This window comes from Bos taurus, chromosome X (genome assembly GCF_002263795.3).
Source record: "Bos taurus isolate L1 Dominette 01449 registration number 42190680 breed Hereford chromosome X, ARS-UCD2.0, whole genome shotgun sequence".
NCBI lineage: Eukaryota > Metazoa > Chordata > Mammalia > Artiodactyla > Bovidae > Bos > Bos taurus.
The window spans coordinates 45,843,985-45,850,522 of record NC_037357.1 but is presented as its reverse complement, the minus strand read 5'-3'; positions in this window follow the sequence as shown (position 1 = coordinate 45,850,522).

The window sequence follows — 6,538 nt, the reverse complement described above, 5'->3', positions numbered from 1 at the left end:
AAATGACAGAATGATCTCTGTTCATTTCCAAGGCAAACCATTCAATATCACAGTAATCCAAGTCTATGCCCCAACCAGGAATGCTGAAGAATCTGAAGTTGAACGGTTCTATGAAGACCTACAAGACTTTTTAGAACTAACACCCAATAAAGATGTCCTTTTCATTATAGGGGACTGGAATGCAAAAGTAGGAAGTCAAGAAACACCTGGAGTAACAGGCAAATTTGGCATTGGAATACAGAATGAAGCAGGGCAAAGACTAATAGACTTTTGCCAAGAAAATGCATTGGTCATAGTAAACACCCTCTTCCAACAACACAAGAGAAGACTCTACACATGGACATCACCAGATGGTCAACACTGAAATCAGACTGATTATATTCTTTGCAGCCAAAGATGGAGAAGCTCTATACAATCAACAAAAACAAGACCAGGAGCTGACTGTGGCTCACATCATGAACTCCTTATTGCCAAATTCAGACTTAAATTGAAGAAAGTAGGGAAAACCACTAGACCATTCAGGTATGACCTAAATCAAATCCCTTCTGATTATAAAGTGCAAGTGAGAAATAGATTTAAGGGCGCAGATCTGATAGATAGAATGCCTGATGAACTATGGAATGAGGTTCATGACATTGTATAGGAGACAGGGATCAAGACCATCTCCATGGAAAAGAAATGCAAAAAAGCAAAATGGCTGTCTGGGGAGGCCTTACAAATAGCTGTGAAAAGAAGAGAAGTGAAAAGCAAAGGAGAAAAGGGAAGATGTAGGCATCTGAATGCAGAGTTCCAAAGAATAGCAAGAAGAGATAAGAAAGTCTTTCTAGGTGATCAATGTAAAGAAATAGAGGAAAACAAGAGAATGGGAAAGACTAGAGATCTCTTCAAGAAAATTAGAGATACCAAGGGAACATTTCATGCAATGATGGGCTCGATAAACGACAGAAATAGTATGGACCTAACAGAAGCAGAAGATATTAAGAAGAGGTGGCAAGAATATACAGAAGGACTGTACAAAAAAGATCTTCACGACACAGATAATCATGATGGTGTGATCACTCACCTACAGCCAGACATCCTGGAATGTGAAGTCAAGTGGGCCTTAGAAAGCATCACTACGAACAAAGCTAGTGGAGGTGATGGAATTCCAGTTGAGCTATTTCAAATCCTGAAAGAAGATGCTGTGAAAGTGCTGCACTCAATATGCCAGCAAATTTGGAAAACTCAGCAGTGGCCACAGGACTGGAAAAGGTCAGTTTTCCTTCCAATCCCAAAGAAAGGCAATGCCAAAGAATCGTCAAACTACCACACTATTGTACTCATCTCACATGCTAGTAAAGTAATGCTCAAAATTCTCCAAGCCAGGCTTCAGCAATACGTGAGCTGTGAACTTCCTGATGTTCAAGCTGGTTTTAGAAAAGGCAGAGGAACCAGAGATCAACTTTCCAACATCCGCTGGATCACGGAAAAAGCAGAGTTCCAGAAAAACATCTATTTCTGCTTTATTGACTATGCCAAAGCCTTTGACTGTGTGTATCACAATAAACTGTGGAAATGTCTGAAAGAGATGGGAATACCAGACCATCTGACCTGCCTCTTGAGAAATCTGTATGCAGGTCAGGAAGCAACAGTTAGAACTGGACATGGAACAACAGACTGGTTCCAAATAGGACAAGGAGTACGTCAAGGCTGTATATTGTCACCCTGCTTATTTAACTTATATGCAGAGTACATCATGAGGAACGCTGGACTGGAAGAAACACAAGCTGGAATCAAGATTGCCGGGAGAAATATCAATAACCTCAGGTTTGCAGATGACACCACTCTTATGGCAGAAAGTGAAGAGGAACTAAAGAGCCTCTTGATGAAAGTGAAAGAGGAGAGTGAAAAAGTTGGCTTAAAGCTCAACATTCAGAAAACGAAGATCATAGCATCCGGTCCCATCACTTCATGGGAAATAGATGGGGAAACAGTGTCAGATTTTATTTTTCTGGGCTCCAAAATTACTGCAGATGGTGACTGCAGCCATGAAATTAAAAGACGCTTACTCCTTGGAAGGAAAGTTATGACCAACCTAGATAGCATATTAAAAAGCAGAGACATTACTTTGCCAACAAAGGTCCGTCTAGTCAAGGCTATGGTTTTTCCTGTGGTCATGTATGGATATGAGAGTTGGATTGTGAAGAAGGCTGAGCACCCAAGAATTGATGCTTTTGAACTGTGGTGTTGGAGAAGACTCCTGAGAGTCCCTTGGACTGCAAGGAGATCCAACCAGTCCATTCTGAAGGAGATCAGCCCTGGGATTTCTTTGGAAGGAATGATGCTAAAGTTGAAACTCCAGTCTTTGGCCACCTCATGCGAAGAGTTGACTCATTGGAAAAGACTCTGATGCTGGGAGGGATTGGGGGCACGAGGAGAAGGGGACGACAGAGGATGAGATGGCTGGATGGCATCACTGACTTGATGGACTTGAGTGAGTGAACTCTGGGGGTTGGTGATGGACAGGGAGGCCTGGCGTGCTGCGATTCATGGGGTCACAAAGAGTCGGACATGACTGAACAACTGAACTGAACTTAACTAAACTGAAGCAAATCCAAGTTTGGTTCAGAAACAGTGTCACCCAATTAAACTTTATAAAACACCATCCTTTGAATGCTTTATTATTCATACACATGCTCTTAACTAACTATTAAGCTTCTTTAGAGCAAAGAATATTTTCTACTTCATTTTATGTTTCAGTCCCATGGTAACTAATAGTGCTAGGTTCTGGAGTAGCTGCTTAATGAATAGATGTTGATTGATTGATAAAAACATAGAAGGAAACTTATTTTTGAACCTAAAAAAATTGTTGGTACATTCAGTTCTTAATTATCTGCGTTGAGGGAGATAGTTAATGCAAAACAAAGAATAATATACAAGCCATTTCCATTTGGCTTTGGAATGTATTTCCATACTTCACTGTTCATTTGGGTCTATTGCTTGGCTTGAGATTACATTTCCAACAAAACAATAAAGCTGCCATGTGAATTTCCAACTGTGATCAAAGCTGGAATGCTCTCTCACTGCAGGAAAAAGAGGAAGAAATATTGAAATGGCCTATTGGATTTTCAGCCTGCACTACACTCATTTACAATGAAATCAGCTTGGACTGTTTGTTGCTATCTTCTACTACTTGTACCTCCCTGACTACATGCCGTTTTGAAAGCATTAAACATAGCTGCATGTTAGCTTATAGGTGTCCTAACATTTAGAATATTGCCTTTCATTGAGTATGCAAGTATCTTCAGATTCCATTTGTTGCTTCATTCTCTCTTATACCTAAGTGAAAAAGATAGTAAAAGTCACTCAGTTGTTTCTAAATCTTTGAGACCCCATGGACTGTAGCTTGCCAGGCTCCTCTGCTCATGGAATTTCCCAGGCAAGAATACTGCAGTGGGTTGCCATTTCCTCCTTTAATGGATTTTCCCAACAGAGAGATCAAACCAGGGTCTCCTGCATTGCAGGCAGATTCTTTACCCTCTGAGCCATCACAGAAGCCCAAGTGAAAAAGATAGGCATTTGTTTAATCCCAAACATCTGGAAACTCCCAGAATAATGAAGTGAATGCCTCCTGCTTCTTCCATAGGCACTTACTGCATGAATGTACTTTTCTCTTTCAGTCTTAACACACACACACCCCCCACACACACATGACTTAGATAAAATCAAGGTGGACAAAAGTAGATCATGGTTGTTTACAAAGAATATTTTCCTTGGGGAAAATAAATTATTTCCCATTTGTGAGGTTTAGAGCAGAATGGTCATTAACACCTGGTATATAGGTTCTTAATTTTACAAAGCATGTTCAAAGTCATTACTATACCTAGTCCTAGTAACAACATATGTGAGGTGGACAAGGCAAGCATTATTCTTTCAGCTTTACAAATGGGGAAACAGAGTGTCTTTCCTAAGTTTACAAAGACCATGGCTAAAACTTAGGTCTATTGATACACATCCAAATGTCTTTTCATTCAAATAGATTAATAAAAAATGCTTTGCATTTGTATAGTACACTAAAGTTCAAAAATACTTTTATATATATGGGGTAAATAAAATGGACAGAGAGCATTTCTCAAAAGTGTACAGAATGAAATTGGCTCTCTTTAGGTTTGGAGTCAGGATCATAATATAGAAATCTGGAGATGAGTAATTGAGCAGAGTTGCTGTACACAAATTTGATAATGCCTTAGCTGATATGAAAAATGCTTAACTAAATGTTTGCTTTTGATAAAGAGGAGTTGGGACTTTCACCTCTTACAACCAATTTCAACTAGGTTACTCATGACTTTTCTTACTCAAACATCAGCTGGTGACTAGATAATATTCTCCTTCTCACTGATGACCTTGGGAAAGCTTTTCTATAGTTACTTTTTTAATTTTTCATTCCTTTTCAGTTCTCACCATCGGTGAGTGCCTTAGCTTTAAAGGAGTAACTGATATGTAATCCTTTCAAGTTGATTATAATTTTAAATGCTTGTCTTATGTATGTGTATGTGGATGGGTGGATGGATGGATATTTGTGTATCAATATATCCATCATCAAGATTTCAGCTGAAAAAGTTCAATGATGTTTGTTATGTATATCTTTCCATTTCTAACTTCAGTAATGAATTGGGACAATAATAAGTAATTACCCTATTTCACCTTTGCAAAACAAAGGAGAGTATTATTACATGTTTACTGACTTGCTTTCTTTTCAAGTATATTTTTTATTTCTACCTTATAAAGCTAATTCACTTCCCATATCTCAAAGTTTAAAACCAGAAGAAAAGATCAGGTGCTGTTCAATGAAAAGCTAAGTTTACTTGCTATAATATTCAAAAGTTACCTAAAAAAGATTCTAACTAGAAATAACCGAAGAGACATCTAAGACAGAAAAGGACACTAATATAATCTGTCTACATTATACAAATAGTACCTGATTGAGACACTGCTGCAAGAGTATATTAATTGACTCATACTGATGTCACCATCATTGCCTATAAACTGTGTGCATTCAACATACCATGCATGCCTTTCATAATTGAAAATAGTTTTAGTAAATTTCAAATAAAAACAAAAAGACAAATGATGGCTACAATATCCAATTTAAGCTCTATTCCCAGATGAGTCTCTAGTGGGCTGAAAGGGTTTAAGCATCCTTTAACTAAGCAATATGCTCTTTTCTCACCATTAGCATCATGCACCAAATGTCTATCAATTCCTAAAAAAAGTTTGAAAAATGGAGCTCATGGTAATTTCAGGCTGCCATTGAAACAAGCAAGACATTTCAAATAGAAAATTTTTGAGTTGACTGATCTGAAAAACTATATGCTCCATTGAGACAGTTTCTTAGAATGTGATTTCTAAGCACCAAAGAGATAATTCTTAATACCTGCATTTTAAATCAAAACATACAGGAATAAAAGTGGAAACATGTTATACCCCTTTTCCTTTTGTCAAACTAAAGTTATGCCAGGATAACAAGCTGTTTTCTACTTACTTGCTAGAATGTTATTTAATATTAATTATTGCAATGACTTCTAACATATTAAATAAACATTTACTAGGACAATTTTCCAAAAAGCACTGTGCTAAGTTTGTTGTACTCAAAGATGAATAAGGATTTCTGTCTCAAAAGATTTTATAACCCAGTGTACAAAACACATACACACAAGCAGAGTATAGTCAAGTCAGTAAGTACAATGATCAAAATATTAAAATGCTATGAGAACACACGGGACAAGGAAAGTAATTATGTTTGCTATGATTAAGGAAGACTTTGTGGAGGATATGTTATAAGTGAGTAGTTAATTCCTAAATTAATTTGAAAACCTTTCAAAAATATTTTTTTTCCTCTGAAGCAACACATAGATTCACAGTCAACAAATGTGAATTTCATCTCAGATTTATGAAGCTTTCTGACCTTAGAGGCAGCTTGATACCATGGTTACAAGCACAAGGCTTGGAGTCTGAAGCTTGGAGCTGAAGTAGCAAAATTTACTTGAATTCTGGCTTTCATTAAATGCCAGACTTGAAATATACATGATCTTGCACACGTTTGAACCTCTATAGCCTCAAACCTCACATATTTAAAATTGGGTTAATCATAGTACCTACCATATAGCGAAAAGCAAAGGAGAAAAGGAAAGATATAAGCATCTGAATGTAGAGTTCCAGAGAATAGCAAGGAGATATAAGAAAGCCTTCCTCAGCGATCAATGCAAAGAAATAGAGGGAAATAACAGAATGGGAAAGACTAGAGATCTCTTCAAGAAAATTTTAGATACCAAGGGAACATTTCATGCAACGATGGGCTCAATAAAGGACAGAAATGGTATGGACCTTACAGATGCAGAAGACATTAAGGAGAGGTGGCAAGAATATACAGAAGAACTGTACAAAAAAGATCTTTATGACCCAGATGATCACAATGGTGTGATCACTCACCTAGAGCCAGACATCTGGAATGTGAGGTCAAATGGGCGTTAGAAAGCATCACCATGAACAAAGCTAGTGG